Genomic DNA, 18,560 nt, shown 5'->3' with positions numbered 1-18,560 from the left:
AGGTATTTTTATCTTCTGATGTCTTTATTAGTCGCTAAACGACAGAGTCATCTGCAAAAAACCGAAGACGGCTGCTCAGATTGTCTCCCAAATCGTTTATATAGATAAGGAAAAGAAAAGGGCCTATAACACTACCTTGGGAAACGCCAGAAATAACTTCTGTTTTACTCGATGACTCTCCGTCAATTACTCTGGCAGGAAATCACAAATCCAGTCGCATAACTGAGACGATATTCCATAAGCACGTAATTTCACTACGAGCCGCTTGAGTGGTGCAGCGCCAAAAGCCTTCCGGAAATTCAGAAATACGGAATCGATCTGAAATCCCTTGTCAATAGCACTCAGCACTTCATGTGAATAAAGAGCTAATTGTGTTTCACAAGAACGATGTTTTCTAAACCCACGTTGACTGCGTCTCAATAGACCGTTTTGTTCGAGGTAATTCATAATGTTCGAACAGAATATATGTTCCAAAATCCTGCTGCATATCGACGTTAACGATATGGGCCTGTAATTTAGAGGATTACTCCTACAACATTTCTTGAATACTGGTGTGACCTGTGAAGCTTTCCAGTCTTTGGGTACGGATGTTTCGTCGAGCGAACGGTTGTATATGATTGAAACTTCCTGGCAGATTAACACTGTGTGCCGGACCGAGACTCGAACTCGGGACCTTTGCCTTTCGAGGGCAAGTGCTCTACCAACTGAGCTACCCAAGCACGACTCACGCCCCGTCCTCACAGCTTTACTTCCGCCAGTACCTCGCCTCCTACCTTCCAAATTTTACAGAATCTCTCCTGCGAACCTTGCAGAACTTGCCCGCGAAAGGCAAAGGTCCCGAGTTCTAGTCTCGGTCCGAAACACAGTTTTATTCTGCCAGGAAGTTTCATATCAGCGCACACTCCGTTGCAGAGAGAAAATCTCATACTGCATATGATGATTAAGTATGGTGCTAATTCATCAGCATACTCCGAAAGGAACCTAATTGGTATACAGTCTGGACCAGAAGACTTGTTTTAAGTTGCTTCACAGCTTGACAAGAAGAAGGGACCGGTTGGTAGGACATGTTCTGAGGCATCAAGGGATCACAAATTTAGCATTGGAGGGCAGCGTGGAGGGTAAAAATCGTAGAGGGAGACCAAGAGATGAATACACTAAGCAGATTCAGAAGGATGTAGGTTGCAGTAAGTACTGGGAGATGAAGAAGCTTGCACAGAATAGAGTGGCATGGAGAGCTGCATCAAACCAGTCTCAGGACTGAAGACAACAACAACAACAACAACAACAACAACAAGTTGCTTCACTAATTTGAGGATAGTTACCTCTACGTTATTCATGTTGGCAGCTGTTCTCGAATCGATCTAACACGCCGGTTGGACAGCATCTGGGACGAATCCCACACTGACAATCAATTTCTATCAGAATAACTGCTTGCATAATGGCCAGAGGTGGACCAAGTCGTTGTTGGCTTTCTGAGTTTGTGAAACTGTTTCTCTTTAATAAATTCGCAACCTTCTGAAATTGTAATCCATTGTTCGTTTGTGCATATACATCATATCTACCCATTTCAGAGCGGTTCGGATAATTCCTTCGTGGCGAACAGTCTTCTTTTTTTTTTACATTTATTTTCTTAGCGTGTATAAGGTTGGTTCTTCACCATTCTGCAACATGACATCCTTGTACTTTGGCAGGTGGAACCCCTGCAGCGCACGGGCGTTGGCTGCAGCCGCCGACAGGCCGGCGCGGCGCGCGGGAGTGGAGGTAGGAACAAGTGTTCGGCCGGGCCGCTGTTTCGGCCGGTGGTGAGGCGAGGTGAGGTAGCGGCCGCGGCAACAGGTGGGTTCAAGGCTGGTCGCGGGGCGGCCGTCGGCAGAGGCGCGTGCCTCCTGCCACCGGCACGCGCCGCCCAGGCCGAGCTGCAGCTCTGGGCCCCGCAGTAACCACCGCACACCAGCGCCGGCCGCGCCTCGGCCGCCGTCTGCACGCAGCGGCCGACCGAACACTAGCACTGTCTCTTACCTACGTCAGCACTCTGATTTTGCCACTTTATCGTAATTTCGATTTTTCTCCCTCAAAGGAGGTGGAGATGACTGCGTTTCAATTCTGGAAAGAAAGACATTTCGTTCGTATTCGAGACGACAGCGATAAGTGAACACTTGTTCGGAAAACAGTTAATTTACCGACACAATCAGGTTACATGAATACTCTGCAATTCACAATAAAATGCCTGGCAGAGTTCATCGAACTCTACATCTACATCTACATGCATACTCCGGAATCCACCATACGGTGCGTAGCGGAGGGTACCTCGTACCGGCCGGCCGCAGTGGCCGTGCGGTTCTGGGCGCTACAGTCTGGAGCCGAGCGACCGCTATAGTCGCAGGTTCGAATCCTGCCTCGGGCATGGATGTGTGTGATGTCCTTAGGTTAGTTAGGTTTAAGTAGTTCTAAATTCTAAGTTCTGATGATCTCAGAAGTTAAGTCGCATAGTGCTCAGAGCCATTTGAACCAATTTTTTTTTTTTTTTTTTTTTGTACCTCGTACCACAACTAGCGTCTTCTCTCCCTGTTCTACTGCCAAACAGAACGAGGGAAAAATGACAGCCTAAAAACCTCTGTACGAGCCCTAATCTCTCTTATCTTCTCTTTGTGGCAGTAAAATTGTGCTGCAGTCAGCCTCAACTGCTGGTTCTCTGAATTTCCTCAGTAGCAATTCACGAAAAGAACGCCTCGTTTCCTCTAGAGACTCACACCCGAGTTCCTGAAGCATTTCCGTAACACTCGCGTGATGATCAAACCTACCAGTAACAATTCTTGTAGCCCGCCTCTGAATTGCTTCTATGTCCTCCCTCAATCCGACCTGATAGTGACCCCAAACGCTCGAGCTGTATTCAAGAATAGATCGTATTAGTGTTTTATAAGCGGTCCCCTTTACAGATGAACAACATCTTCCCAAAATTCTACAAGTGAACCGAAGACGACTATCCGCCTTCCCCACAACTGCCATTACATGCTTGCCCCACTTCATATCGCTCTGCAGTGTTACGCCCAAATATTTAACCGAAGTGACTGTGTCGAGCACTACACTCCTAATGGAGTATTCAAACATTACGGGATTCTTTTTCCTATTCATCTGCATTAATTTACATTTATCTATATTTACAGTTAGCTGCCATTCTTTACACCAATCACAAATCCTGTTCAAGTCGTACCCTCCTACAGTCACTCAACGACGACACCTTCCCATACACCACAGCATCATCAGCAAACAGCCGCACATTGCTATCCACCCAATCCAAAAGATCATTTATGTAGATAGAAAACAACAGCGGACCTACCACACTTTCCTGGGGCACTCCAGTGATACCCTTCATCCATGGTTCACAAGATATAATGTGAAAAAAGGGCGAGTTGCGTTTCGCAGGAGCGATGCTTTCTAAAGCCGTGCTGATGCATGGACAGCCGCTTCTCTGTCTCAAGGAAATTCATTATATTCGAACTGAGAATATGTTCGAGAATCTTGGAACAAACCGATGTTAGGACATTGGTCTGTAATTTTGAGGATCCGTCCTTTTACCCTTCTTATATACAGGAGTCACCTGCGCTTTTTTCCAGTCGCTCGGGACTTTACGTTGTGCAATAGATTCGCGATAAATGCAAGCTGAGTAGAGAGCCAATGTAGTACTCTCTGTAAAACCGAATTGTAACTACCTTCAAGCTATTTCTCTATCGTTCCAATCTCGAACAGCGCACGGGAAAAACCAATGCTTAAATCTCTCAGTGCGAACTCTGATTTCTCTTCGATTATTAAGATGATCATTTCTCCCTATGTATCTGGGCGCAATTAAATATTTTCGCATTCGGAGCAGAACGTTGATGACAGAAATTTAATGAGATGATCCTGCTGTGACGAAAAACGCCTTTGTTTTAAAGATGGCCACGACAATTCGCGTACCATATGAGTGACACTATCTCTTCTGTGTCGCGATAATATAAAAGTAACTGCCCTTTTTTTGGAATTTTCGACGTCCTTCCACAGTCGTATCTGATACGGTCCCCTTACCGTGCTGCTTTATTCCAGAAACGGACGGACAAGCATATTGTAGGCAGTTTCTTCAGAGCATCGCAGACACTCATTGACGCTTGCCTAATATCTGCGGATACCTGGCAGTGAACAAAGGCTCGGTGAGTCGTTGGGCGAGGCGTCTGTCATCATGGCAACAAGGTCGCGCTAACCTGTTCGATCTCCCGCGTGCCAGCTGACCACACGCAGCTGTGACTCCTGCACTCTTGCAACCTGCGGACTCTCGCATTCGAGGTGACCGATGGATCACGATCAAACACCTCGCTGCTCAACTTGGCGTCTCTACTGGTAGTTCCGACACACCCATCTACCACCTGGTGTGATCATAGGTATGTGACCGCTGGTTTCCTCGCACGCTAACAAAAGACCATAAATAGTAACAAAGGACCATCTGCGCGGAATTACTTGCGTGGTGCAAGGCTTACCTCCTAATTTTTTTGTCGAACCTCGTCACAGGAAATGAAACATGGGTCTATCACTTCGAACCGGAAACAAAATGGCAATACTTGGAGTGGGCTGCATCGCCTCTCCTCCGAAGAAAAATTTCGAAGCCGCGCCCGGTAGAGTCATGGCGACGGTCTTCTGGGACTCTGAAGAGGTTATTCCGTTTGATGGCCTCCCTCATGGTGCAACGATCAATTCCGAAGTGAATTGTGCTACCGTACTGTCCTACCGTCAGGAAACTCAAGAAACGACTTCAGCGTGTTCGTTGCCACGAAAATGGAAACGATCTTCTCCCCCCCCCCCCCCAAGACAACACAGTGCCTCTCACAATCTTACGCACCAGAGAGGAGTTCAGAAAACGTCATTGTACTGTACCGCTTCATCCACCCTACAGTCCGGATCTCGAACCTTCCGTTCAAATGTTCAAATGTGTGTGAAATCTTATGGGACTTAACTGCTAAGGTCATCAGTACCCAAGCTTGCAAACTACTTAACCTAAATTATCCTAAGGAGGACTCGAACCTCTGCCGGGACCAGCCGCATAGTCCATGACTGTAGCGCCTTAGATCGCTCGACTAACCCCGCGTGGCCGCACCTTCCGTCTTCCGTTGTTTAGACCAATGTACGATGCACTTTAAGGGAAGCAATACGTGGACGCTGGGGAAGTTATTGATGCAGCAAAACGTTGGTTCCGCCATGAACCACTACAGCGTTGCCATGCGGGCATATACGCCTTCCCAATAAGATGGCGTAAGGAGATTACTTTGAAAAATAGGGTGTTGTAGCCGAAAGAATGCCGAATAATATGATGTATTGGAATCCTGAATAAAACTAACCTCTTTTCAGAAAAAAACTACGTTGCATTACGTATCGAACCCTCACGTACAACAAAGCACTGTGCTCTGTCTCTAATACGAGGGTAATCACAAAAGTAAGATCTCCTATTTTTTATAAATACAGAACCCTGTTTGTATGGCAGTTGGTCACACTGTTACGAAGAGTGCGTCACGAACTGTGTGTAAACATGCGCACACTGCGCTGAGGCGCTCAATCTTTGCTTCGCAGCCGTTGCGAATGGAGATCCCGTTGGATGTTACCGCCAAGTGCGAACTGCGCGCAGTTATTCGGTTTTTAACGCAAAGGGCACTGCGCCGATTGAAATCCATAGCCAACTGACGGAAGTGTATGGTGACTCGCGCGTGGATATCAAAAATCTTCGTGAGTGGTGTAGAGAGTTAGCAGCTGGTCGGACCGAAATTCACGACGGACAAAGGAGCGGGAGACTGTCAGTTTCTGAGGAGCCGGTGTTGAAGGTTGAGTAAAGCATACGTGAAGATCGGCGGATCACCCTGGATGATCTCTGCAGGTATGTTCCTGAGGTTTTCCGAAGCACCGCTCACAGAATTTTAACGGAAACATTGAACTACTGGAAGGTATGCGCAAGATAGGTGTCACGCATGCTGACTGAGGACCACATGCGGCAACGAGTTGATGCTTCCCGCGCATTTCTTCACCGCCTTGCAGCCGAATAGGACAACTTTCTGGACTCAGTTGCCACAGGTGACGAAACCTGGGCATACCACTTTACACCTGAGACCAAGCAACAATCACGCCAGTGGCGGCATCCTTCTTCGGCAAAGCCGCGGAAATTCAAACACAGTCTGCCGGTAAAGTCATGACAACCGTTTTTTGGGGTCGGAAAGGAGTACTGTTGCTCGACTTTATGCCCGCTGGGACCACAATTAGCGCTGACAGGTACTGTGAGATTCTATAAAAACTCAAATTCAGAACCGGAGAGGAGGAATGTTGATCAACTCTCGCCCACACATCGCTCGGCAAACTGTTGCTCTTCTGCAACAGTTTCAGTGGAACATAATCACCCACCAACCCTATAGCCCTGACTTGGCGCCCAGCGACTATCACCTGTTCCCTAGGTTAAAAGAACATTTGGCTCCGACTACGAGGTGAAAGAAGAGGTTCTGAACAGCATGGCGGGGAGCTGGTATGACATGGGCATACAAAAACTGCCACAGCGTCTACAAAATTGCATCGACAGAAATGGTGATTATGAGGAAAAATAGCTAAATGTTCAATCTGTAAACGAATACAAATCACTGAAGAAATAAACAGGTCCATGTACTTATAAAAAGTAGGAGACCTTACTTTTGGGATTACCCTCGTACTTTCCAAGTTATTAATTTTTGAAGTGACAATGGGACATAATTGACATCCCGTAACACAACCAAAAAAAGAAGCTGCAATGAAGATGGCCTACAGGCTGCTGGAACGCGGTAGTTCTGGTATCAAATTTCCTCTGCTTCGCAAACGGATTTCAGTAATATTAACCTCAGTAGTTGTTTCCCTCCATTCCAGTTTTAGCGTCACTTGTCTTGCTTTTACGACGATCATGATCCACATGTCACGTGTTTAGCACTTTTCGCTGTACCAAAATATTTAATTTTTGAAAAGAAGCAGCCGTAGCTTCGTAGCTGCCTTCCAGCGCTGCACGTTCCGAAATGTGTGCGCCGTCCCTGGAAAGAGCACAGAGGGTCTTGCAGCCGTGACGGCTGGGTTGTGTGCGTTCAAACTGCCGACTGTAAAACAAACTTTTACGACATCCGTATTAGGCGCAGCCTGTTGAAAGCGGGTTAACCGGCTCTGCTTTCGAGAAACTGCAGTAGGAAACATAAGCACTCGCTATCGCGGTCTCTTTGTAAGGTGAGCTGGTGAGCTACACCTGCCCTGCCATAACGGACTGCTGATGACCAGCGGGATGAGAACACGGCAGGAATGAAACGGATTATGGAGGTTTTCATTGCACCCTTTCAGGGTGCGTATTTCTGATGACCTCGTAAGAGAGCAAGCATGCACACAATTGTTTCTCTTTTCTCTATAACTCTGTATGAAACGGATAAGGGATATCAAACGAAATGTATGGCTAGATTTCGGTTTTGTTGTTACTGTAGTAATACCACGTTATCTTGGATGGAGAGTGGCCGATATGTTTAGGAGCTACTGCAGGTGTGCCCCAGAGAAACGTGCTGGGTCTCTTGCTGTTAATATTGTATATTAATGACATAGGAGACAACGTTAACAGTAACCTCAAATTTTTCATAGATGCTACAGGAGCTGTAGTAAAGCACTATTTCAAAAGAACTGCACAGATATTCTGTCAGATCTTGACAGTTTTTCAAACAGTTGCGATTTCATTTAAATGTTTAGAAATATAAACCTGCACACTCCAGAAAACGAAGAAATATAGTCTCCTGTGCCAGCTATATCAACGAGTTACAACTGCAGTCAGACAAAGCATAGGACTACCTGGATATAATAATTTGCAGAGATATGAAATTCAGTGATCACGTTCGTTCCGTAGTAAATAAAGAGGATGGTAGAATTTGCTCTTATAATGGAAAAATGCTACCTGTCTACTAAAAGGGATTTCTTACAATATATCGGTGAGATCATCGTAGAACTCTGTTCAAATGTGGGGAATCCATGTCAAAAATGGCTAAAGGAATTACACTCTTTTCCACTGCACAATTTTCATCTATGAGAGAACTTCGCGGACATGCAATGCCACAAGCTTGAAGACGGCGGCGAACTGTTCTGTGAGACGCTTACCAAGTTTCACGAACGCCCTACGTATGGCTCCCTCAGGGACCACGGTGAGAAAATTAAGCTTAGTACACCGCATACGGACATATTTAAACAATAATTCGTCCCTCGCTCCTTGCGAACGTAATGGGAAGAAGTTCTAGTGATCGGTACCTTAGGAAGCACCCAGTGCCATGAACTTCACAGTGGTTTCGAGAGAACAAAATACGTATATAGGGTTTTTAAGAAAGGTGTTCCTTATTTTCGGAGCTGGTAGTTTGATCCAACACAAAACAAAATTGGCTACAAAACAAGGGCTCTCAAATGCATACCGTAAGAGCTATGAATTCTCGTTCAGTAGAAGAAATGTTTCACAATAGCGAAGATAAACACGTATTCATTGCTCTGAAGGCACGCACCTTAGATTCCATGTTTACAGGACTTTTCTCCTTCTTCTGGTCCATATTACTGTCTCTTAAAAAATGAAAGGCAAAGAGCTGGCCGTAGAAAAGATTAGTTTCACAGTATTGAAGATGAACAAGTGCTCACAGCTCTTACGGTATGCGTTTTAGAGCCCATGCTTACTAGAACCTTTCTCTTCGAATGATTGTTCCCCTCGTATCCCTGGATATTGGCCATTCTTTCTGGGACTCCATCTGTAACAATGTGCTGGAATTTTCTTCCACACCTGTTCAGGTCTCGTATTTTTGATGACCTCATAAACTAGAAAAACTGCGCACAATTGCGTCAACTTTCTCAGTAACTCTATATGATCAGTCTGCAAAACAGCAACACATACGCTCCGAACTTTCCTTCTCTCCCTGCACTGCCAGTGAAGGTGGAAGTGGCACGGTATAGTATTAGACGTAAGGTAATCACACAGGGGAGAATAATTCATCAGCCGCAACAACGGTTTGGTCCGTAATCACGCACACAACGCGATGTATAACCCCATCTCTTGTCACTACGACCTACAATTTGCAGAGTAGCCTCAGCAGAAGTTAGAGAAACGATAACACATGAAGAGGGGTAAAAAAAAGCCTCCATTAGCAATCAAACGAGAACGCCGATCTTACCGCGGACCCGAGACGGAATCCTGATCTGACACAAGTTGGTAGCCGAACGTTTTTACGAGCATACTCGTCCTCCGTTAAGTCTTAATTGGTGGTTGCAAGAGAGCCATAATTTAACGGCCGATAATCCCGATCCCTCCTTACGCATTCGCCGGCTCCATCCATTTACCGACTAAGTAGCAAACCTGTAAGTAATTACGCAGCAATGGTACGTTTGGGAAATCTACAATTAGTCACAGAAAGTGATTGCTGATCAATAACAGTCCTCTTTTTATCTGCACGTGTCTCGAACAACGTGTTGGAAATGACCTAGGATACTTGCGCAGGAATGCCAGTTCAACGAGAGGCCTGTAACTATTGGAAGAACGTACGTGCTTCACGGGTTTTAAGATGACCTGCCCTGTTCCGTTAAGCCACACCGTCTCTAACCAAGTGAAGGCGATCCTTTTCGGCCCGCTTAGGTTTTTCTTACTGTGTGTATATTTCACGCTCAGAGCCTCTGTAATACATATCCAATTTGTTCTGGATTGTCCTCCAGAGAATGCGGTAGTTTCAATCGAATCTCCTGATTGCTGGTCGCCGGCACAGCGCCGTGGTTTCATAAAAAACACTTCGATTATTCCCGCTCTCTTGGCGGCTTCTTCTAACTCATACATTTACACAATGTTCCACATCATCGGTAACAAGTTCTTGAAATATTAAACCTAACATCATTCTTACCCAGTTTATACCGACCACTCAGAAGGCACAACTGCCTATTCGCTGCAACTTTTTAAATTTGCTGTAACGTAGCAACGTAGCTTTTATGCCAACGAAACGAGTGCTTCTTTTAACCTAAGTGGACAACATCTGTCAGTACACCACAATATAGAAATTCCGGTTAACGATCGGGAATCCACCACGCGATGCATATCTCAACACATATCACCGTAGATCACCGGCCCACAGTTCCATAAGGAAAAGATAATAAAATGTTGAAACTTGGTAAACGGTGCATTTACATTCGTATACCCTCTTTTTCGTTGCAGTTTCTTTTTATCAACAAGAAGCACATCCCATTTTCAGTTTCTTTTCTATCTTTGTTGTTTCCTGCACTTTCCAAAAATGATTCATTTCTTACAGGTTATAATTCACTTTGTTCTTCTTTAGATTTCTTCTTTTCCTTGCATGGCTATCCCACTATGTTGTTGTGCCCTTCAGTCCAGAGACTGGTTTGATGCAGCTCTCCATGTTACTCTATCATGTTCTAGGATATTCATCTCCCAGTGCCTACTGCAACCTACATATTTCTGAATCTGTTTAGTGTATTCATCTCTTGGTCTCCCTCTACGATTTTTACCCTCCACGCTGCCCTCCAATACTAAACTGGTGAGTCCTTCATGCCTCAGAATATGCTCTACCAACCGATCCCTTCTTTTTGTTAAGTTGTGCCACGAATTTCTCTTCTCTCCAATTCTATTCAATACCTCCGCATTAGTTATGTGGTCTACCCATCTAATCTTCAACATTCTATAGCACCACATTTCGAAAGCTTCTATTCACTTCTTGTCTAAACTATTTATCGTCCACGTTTCACTTCTATACATGGCCACACTCTAGCGGTAGAAACTTTCAGAAACGACTTCCTGACACTTAAATCTATACTCGATGTTAACTAACTTCTTTTCTTGCCATTGCCAGTCTATATTTTATATCCTCTCTACTTCGACAATCATCAGTTATTTTGCTCCCCAAATAGCAAAACACTATATTTACGCTTAAAATACTTTCATTCTGCTTTTTCTGTACGTCGCTCGTATTAATTCATTCCATTTGTATTTTATTTCTTTCTCCGAGTCAAGCAATTATGTATCAATTTTTTCTAATAACATGGAATCTTGTTCGCTTAACCTGCATTAAACGATTCCACAAAACTGTCCGAAAGAGGACTACTTTTTCTTTGAAATTATTTCAGATATTCTCAGTACATTTTGACATACTTTTCATTGGGTCTCTTTTTCATTCATCTTTCTTTTGTTTGTATTGTGCCGATCACTTTTCTGTGATTTCTGATTCTATTGTCTTCAATCTATGCAGTTTATATGTCATTGCTAAGCTTTGTTTAAACATTCTGGCTTACCACTGGAGTGTAGCAGCTTAGCGTTTAAGGAACGGAAATACATGTGTTGTTGCTTATGTTCTTAATTAGAACAAACACTTTACAGCTTCGTTCTTCTCCTGACAATCTTTCTAATTCATTTTGTGTGTTAGTTGGTCAAGATATTTAAACTTTCTCGCTTTGCCTATTTTACCTATTACTGTCAGATAAACTTTCCCGTACTTGATCATAATTTGTTTCCTACCGAAATTCGTAGAGCACTAATTTCCCCTATTCTTTCTAAAATATTTATTTTTGTAACTGCAGACTTTCTATCATTTACAAAAGCCAGATGGTTGATTTTAATTTCATTCGACGTTGTTCCTATAGTAACCATTCCATTTTGTGATCTACTGTGTAATTTACAGAGTCCTACGGCATTCTTTGCTAAGATGCAATCAAGCTTTAAAAGTGACAATCCATTCCTGTCATATTCCAGCTTACCTTCAGAATTCCCTAACTGCTACGTCAAATGTTACATACGAAACACTTTCAGAAAGTATGTTAACCTAAATTTGTTTTTATGCCTTTTTCTATTATGACTGCGTCACTCAAGTTGCAGTACTTTTTCTCCTTCAGGAAGGAATCAAAAATACAGAAATTAACTTCCCACTACTCTCGGAAGTTCCCAAAAATAATAAAAAAATTAAAAATAGACGCTAACGTAAAGGAGTTATCCGAATGCGACGGAAATCGGCAAATGTGATGTAGACGTACGGGCAAACAAGTGATTACAATTCCAGAAAAACCGACTGATTCATTAAAGAGAAACAGATTAAAAAACTGAGAAAGTTTATAATGCAGTGGTCCCCCTTGGCCTTTATGCAAGCAGCTATTCAGATTGGCAATGACAGACTTGTTGGATTTCCTCCTGAGGGATGCCGAGCCAAATTCTGTGCAATTGGCGCGTTAGATCGTCAAAATCCCGGGCTGGCTTGAGGCCCTGGCCATAATGCTCCGGTGTGGCCGAGCGGTTCTAGGCGCTTCAGTCTGGAACCGCGCGACTGCTACGGTCACAAGTTCGAATCCTGCCTCGGGTTGGATGTGTGTGATGTCCTTAGGTCAGTTAGGTTTAAGTAGGTCTAAGTTCTAGGGGTCTGATGACCTCAGATATTAAGTCCCATAGCGCTCGGAGACATTTGAAGCATAATGCTCCAAACGTTTTGAACTGGGGAGGGATCCGGCAACCTTGCTGGCCTAGGTAGAGTTTGACAACCATGAAGGCAAGCAGCAGAACTTCTCGCCATTTGCGAGAGGGCATTATCTTGCTGAAATGTAAGCCCAGGATAATTTGCCATGAATGGCAACGAAACGGGGAGTAGAATACTGTCAACGTACCGCTATGCTATAAGGGCTCCGCGGCTGGCAACCAAAGGGCTCCTGCTGATTGTATGGCCGTATGGTGGGCGACGGTCAGTTTTGTACCCCATCGCGTATCCAGACAAGTCTTCCCTCAGTTCGAAGCGGGACTCGTCACTAAAGACGATACTACTCTGGTCAATGAGATTTCAGACAGACGACGCGTGTGGTAACATCCTGGACTTTTGCCCGCAATCTGACCCGACAACCTCGCAAATTTTTAAATGAGCGGTCCACATTTTTTAGGAAGTTTCAGAAGAAAGGAACGATTTAAATGAATCACAGAGAATGGAGGAAATTAAAAAAAAATTAATTTGAATTAAAACCGCCACAGTAGTAGGCTATGTAGCTCAAACACAGTTTTCCAGAGAGTACAATATAAAATAGAAACAGAGTAAGTAAATGTCTAATTCTGAGATGAGATGGTCATATAACGGCGGCCACACAAAAAGCAACAATGAACCAGCTTCAAAAAAGGAGATGAAACATGTCGTCGGAGAAATAAGAGACTTCTGTATCGACTGAAGTTCGTTCAGCTTAAGATCCAGCAGTGAAAATGCATTCAGTAACATACGTTAGGAGAAACTGTAACTCACGGGATCATGGAAACTACAAACGCATTCACTCGCTTATCTCCCGTCTGTTTATCATAAGAAAAGATAACGGACTAGCTCCATTTACCTAGAAATCGAGATCAACACTGTAGCTGCAATGGTCATGAAACGAGATTCTGATAAACTTGTTAGAGTAATACGACGTGCTTAACAATACCCTTTAAAGGTAAAATGAACAATAAACGAAACATACATAATTATCGCCGTGATATTCTAAGCAGCGGAATGTGCCCAGAACAACAATAACTTGGAAAGTCTGGTATGATGATTCTCAAAAAGGAGGACATATGTTAATTTCTGAAAATTATATCACACGAGGCTGTCTAACGAACCGCTCGTGTTTTGTTATGTTGTAAACGTCTGCTGGATGGAATGCTAATACCATCTAACCTTACCGTAATTTAGCGATTAAGAACGACTGAAGTCATAGCGCCTCTACACAAGCCGAGCTTGATGGAAAATTGAAATTTGCCAATTAAGAGACGAGAGAATCAGGAAGGAACGGTGCAAGGCAGCAGGTGTTCCATTCAATATGCAAAGTCGCAGGCTGATGACGCTTTTACCATAAATTCGTTTGCCATCCTGCACCAATTAACATGTGTCATCTACCGCCGATATGCAGTCTTTGGACCAGTTTGCTCTCCTTCCAAGGTTCATTTCAGCACTTCCGTATATTAATATTGTTGAAGCGTACAGAATTCTTCTTTCTAAAATGTCTTATATTATTGTTTTAGCTAATTTCTTGGAGATAAATTTTGCTTTAGTGCTGCCCCGTGTGTCAGTCTTGAACATTGTTACGCTCGCCTTTATTAGTAGCATCTCACAATGCTGCGTAAATTTCAGCGTAATAATACGAAGCCAAATGAAATGAATATGTTGGGTCACTTCTGGCGAAGGCCAATGAAAAGTTTTGGTTTGTTTGTGGATTTGTTGCGAAACGAATTTAAGAAATTTCAAGTAACCTATAGTGCTGCTCGCTCGTGCGTTCATTCAGTCAGTCACTCGTGCTGTACCGTAGATCACAGCCACTACAGGCTAATGCTGAAAGTATACTAGCAACGAGTTATGATCAGCAGTAACCTACTCAAACTAGTTATTGTGAGAAAAGTAGCTATTTTGAAAAAAAAAAGAAGAAGAAAACAATGCTCTTCTTGCACTACTTACCTGCTGCTTTTACTTAAAACTCCAAACAAAGCGTTTATTTAATTTTACAAAGAAGTCAATCAGCTGCCTGTATAGGGGAGAGCGGGCCAAAGTGGCCAGGCTAACGTTTTCCTATTTTCAAGTGGAGTAGCGATAAACGGAAATGCATAGAAATGAGAGAGAGTAATCTGCAACTACTGAAGTAAAAGATAGAGTAGTTTAAAACTACCTTGCGATGAAATTAAATATTTTAACCAATTCAGTTTTCACCAAATGGCAAGATGACATGAGCGGACAAAGCGGCCACTTAGTTTTAACCTGATAAATAAGGGATAAAAATCTTGCTCAACAAATAACTAAATATATTTATTCTAAAACGTGATTCGAATTAAATTAATTACACTTTTCACAAATAAAGGTCAAACTGTGTTCCTGAACTCCCGTATAGAATTCGTGGGCGCAGCAGAATCACATTTGGTAGTAAATACACTGCTCTTCTGGCTTTGAACTTGAAACTTTTTCGTACGTTCATTCTTTCTCTTCACCTTTCTCGAAAAAAAACGTAGATCTTCTGGGGTCGGGTTTCCTGCTCTTCGCACTATCGGTAGATTTTCAGTTTTCTGTCTCGTGTTTTACAGGCAACCGGTTTCTATGAAGCAGGATTACAGCCTGTTCGACTATTTGCCTATGTTTTTCTGGTATGAAAATGTGTAGATCTCTTAGAAATACACAGTGTCATCAAAAAATATTACAGTTTTTGAATGGCCGTCTAATGTCCCATATAAATCATTTTTGAAGATCAAGAACAGTAATGGGCAAAGCACAGATCCTTGCGGAACACAGAGCATAATGTTGCCCTGTTCTGAATTTCGACTTAGTCTCATCTTACTCACAAAACAACCCGTGGCAAGTGATCGCTCCAGTGTCTGGAGGAAGTTTTCAAGTAGACTGGGCAGAAGACTTAAGAAAGCCAGTGTTCGATGTGGATTGTGCAACAATTTCACTGCCTCCGTTATACGTAACGCTTGCCGACCGTGAGCATCAAATGACAGAACAGCCATACATCCAGTCAGTTTTCCTTGGTATGCCTATGGAAAACAGCAGTGAAAGACTGACAACAATAAAAAGTATCTACCGCTTCATGCCACACAGTAGCTTGCAGAGATGTATGAATCCTATGGGAAAAGCAGCTTTAATAGTCAGATATTGGTAAGATTTCATAATAGCGCAAAAATTTTCAACCTCTTTTAAAATGTTCAGAAACAAAAAATATAGCAGTTCAAAGAAGATAAAAGTAATATCCTATGATAAAATAATAATGAGTCACAAATGGAACCCCTCAACTCACACAAGTTCCTGCTGCAATAATCTGTAGGGATGTGAAAAGAACGACCACGTTGGGTTCGTTGTAGGCTATATTGATACACCACTCAGAAAATGCAATAAGTCCACAAAAAGCCTGTTACGGAAAAAGCTGTGCAACCAGTCTTAGAATATCGTCAAAGTATGTTGGGTCTATGTCCAACAGGAGTGACGCGGGATATTAAGCTTATACAAAGAAGGGCTAGTTCAATTGTAACACCATTGTTTGATCCACTGGAGACTGTCGCAGGGATGCTGAGGAACACGAACTGGCAGACGCTTCAAGATAGATGCCAAATATTCCGCGAAAGTTTACCTAGTTAGTTTCAAAAAACTCTACTAAGTTAGAAATTTAGGAAAATATTAACAGCCCTGCCTCTATCGCTCTGTATCGACCATGGATGCAAGATCATATTAGTATGTGAAGCAATGAGCTACTCCATCAGCTGTTTATTTACATGGTCCAGTCACTTTAAAATGACCACTACCCACGCAGGATGTAAACTGCAAGAAACACACACAGACAGCAGATGGCAGCACTAGCATTGGAGAGTATATAATACCTGTCGGCGGAAAGGGAGGGGGGGGGGGGGGGCACGCAGTAATCACTGCACTCGTTGCCGAAACACGGAAACGAAGCGATTTGCTTCACTTTCGAAAGGCCATTGAACCGTGAATTTAAACTTTCAAAACGTTTTCTTAAGAATTTACTTTATTTACTAGCGATTCGTCAAGAACATTAATACATTTAATCACACTATGTGAGCGTGGAAGTAGTTGCCAATGGGTAACTGATGAAAGAAATTAATTTTTTTCAATAAATGGAATTTTTTTAAACAGATTTCAAATTATAATCAGAAAGCACCCTGTAAAAATCAAGTTACAATTTATTCAGAGGCAGAAATAAGAATTTTCATTTTTTTTCTTTTTTTTTGTATGAGCTTTCGGGCTGAGAACCTTGCCGCTCCCTTTTAACACGGCCGTAGTCAGGACAGCTCACAACAACCTCTGAAAGACTACCCTGGTGCAAATCTGCATCACACCAGATTAATTTAAACTAAAAATTTTAACAACTCACACAAACACATAAACTATGCACCCCGTAAGAGGGATGGAAATAGTACAAAACACTGACATTAAAAATTATTTGCCACAGAAAGTGCAACTTCTTTTTTTTAAAAGAACTCTTACGGTGGAAGGGTGGCAACTTTATATACTAAAATGACCATTTAAATAAAATCCATGAAATGCAGTTTTACATAAAATGTACCAACATGCTCTACATTACACATATACCAACTCGCAAGATGATAGACAAGATAAAAACATATTTCAGGAATTCGGCCTTTACACCTTAAGCAATAAATTTGTTAACACCGAATCCAACAAACATTACAGAGGCAGCTATTAACGTATGGCAGACCGACAAACAGACAGACAGACACTAACTGCCTAACAAATGCGGACGAGAGACAGACGAGCAAGCTGGAGACGAGAGACTGACCAAGAAAAAAAGTAGAATTTAACAAGTAAATGAAACAACATATCACGAATCACTTAACCTTTAATAAACTCCGATGTCTGGCGAAGACCTGGCGCAGCACGCCCAAAACGCTCTCCCGAACCGTCCGCTGCCAGCCGCTTCAACGGACGTAGTAAGGCGCGCCGAGCTCCCGTCTCACGGCGTCGCAGCTCGCACCAGCCATCCCGATGTCGTGGGTTGACTCCTGTTGCTCTCGTGTCGGCCGCGTAGCCACTACCCTTCGCTATACGGCGCGGCCCACTGGACTGACCTGGCGACCTCACATGCGCCGACGCTCAAGACGGACAAGTCATCTTGTGTCTCAGTGCGCGACCGACCAACCGATCGATTCGACCGCCAATGACCATTGCTTGAACAACTCGAGCAAACTGGCGGCCTAACGAGCAGACTGAGATGCAGGAACTCAGCCCCGACCGGGCGACCACTAGCTGAGTTCTGTCACTGGCGGAGTGGCAAGACTCTCATTTTCTGGCTTTCAAGTTTGATCCAAACGACAGACATACTGGCACTCCGACAACTGACAGACACTAACTGCCGCACAAATGCGAACGAGAGACAGACCAGCAACTGGCGACGCGAGACTGACCCAGCCTCACTCCGACTGACCAACTGCCACTGCCGAGTTTATAGCGTCCCTTAAATCCACGTGAACAGGCAACCCTTCCCCTTTTCCACCAGAGGGAGACACCAAAGCTGCGATTGCCACAGCGGCGCCACCGCCAGAAACGGAGGGCGACTGCTTCACACTACACGCTGCGGCGCGCTCTTCAAAACAGCAAATTTTACCGCGGCTCACGTACTGTTCACTCGCATTGTCTTTAGAGATGCTCGTATTACATTTTTCTCTAGTGTGAGTGTCTATAAGAATTAGAAAACTGATAATGTACTGTTACTGTTAAGAAGAGTGTAAACTATGATTTCAGTGTTTAGTCGCTGTTGTCAGCCAAACATACTAGCACTCCGGACGACTGACAGACACTGACTGGCCCACACTGACCCGGCTGACCAACTGACCAGACTCGCTCCTAGCGAGTTTTTTTTTTTTTTCCTTTATTGTGTTTCAATGCCCCATCGGGGCGGGCTGGCAGCAGCATAGGCGCTGCTCTTCAGCCGAAAGACAGTACAAAACAATAGAAGACATTAAAAACAGCAAAGGAGAGACTAAGGTGAACATATATATAAAAAAAGGGGGGAACAGCATGGAA

The 18,560-nt window shown here is 43.6% G+C and overlaps 1 non-coding gene across 1 annotated transcript; it reads right to left on the bottom strand.

Annotated features, from left to right (window-relative positions):
• Window positions 1-645: 645 nt before the first annotated feature.
• On the bottom strand, window positions 646-720 carry Trnas-cga (transfer RNA serine (anticodon CGA)). The gene has a single exon. It is a non-coding gene; the product is annotated as a tRNA-Ser (tRNA).
• Between the last annotated feature and the right edge of the window lie 17,840 nt (window positions 721-18,560).

This window comes from Schistocerca cancellata, chromosome 3 (genome assembly GCF_023864275.1).
Source record: "Schistocerca cancellata isolate TAMUIC-IGC-003103 chromosome 3, iqSchCanc2.1, whole genome shotgun sequence".
Taxonomy (NCBI): domain Eukaryota; kingdom Metazoa; phylum Arthropoda; class Insecta; order Orthoptera; family Acrididae; genus Schistocerca; species Schistocerca cancellata.
Note: the sequence above shows the minus strand (reverse complement) of the source record. Positions and strands in the feature narration are given on the sequence as shown.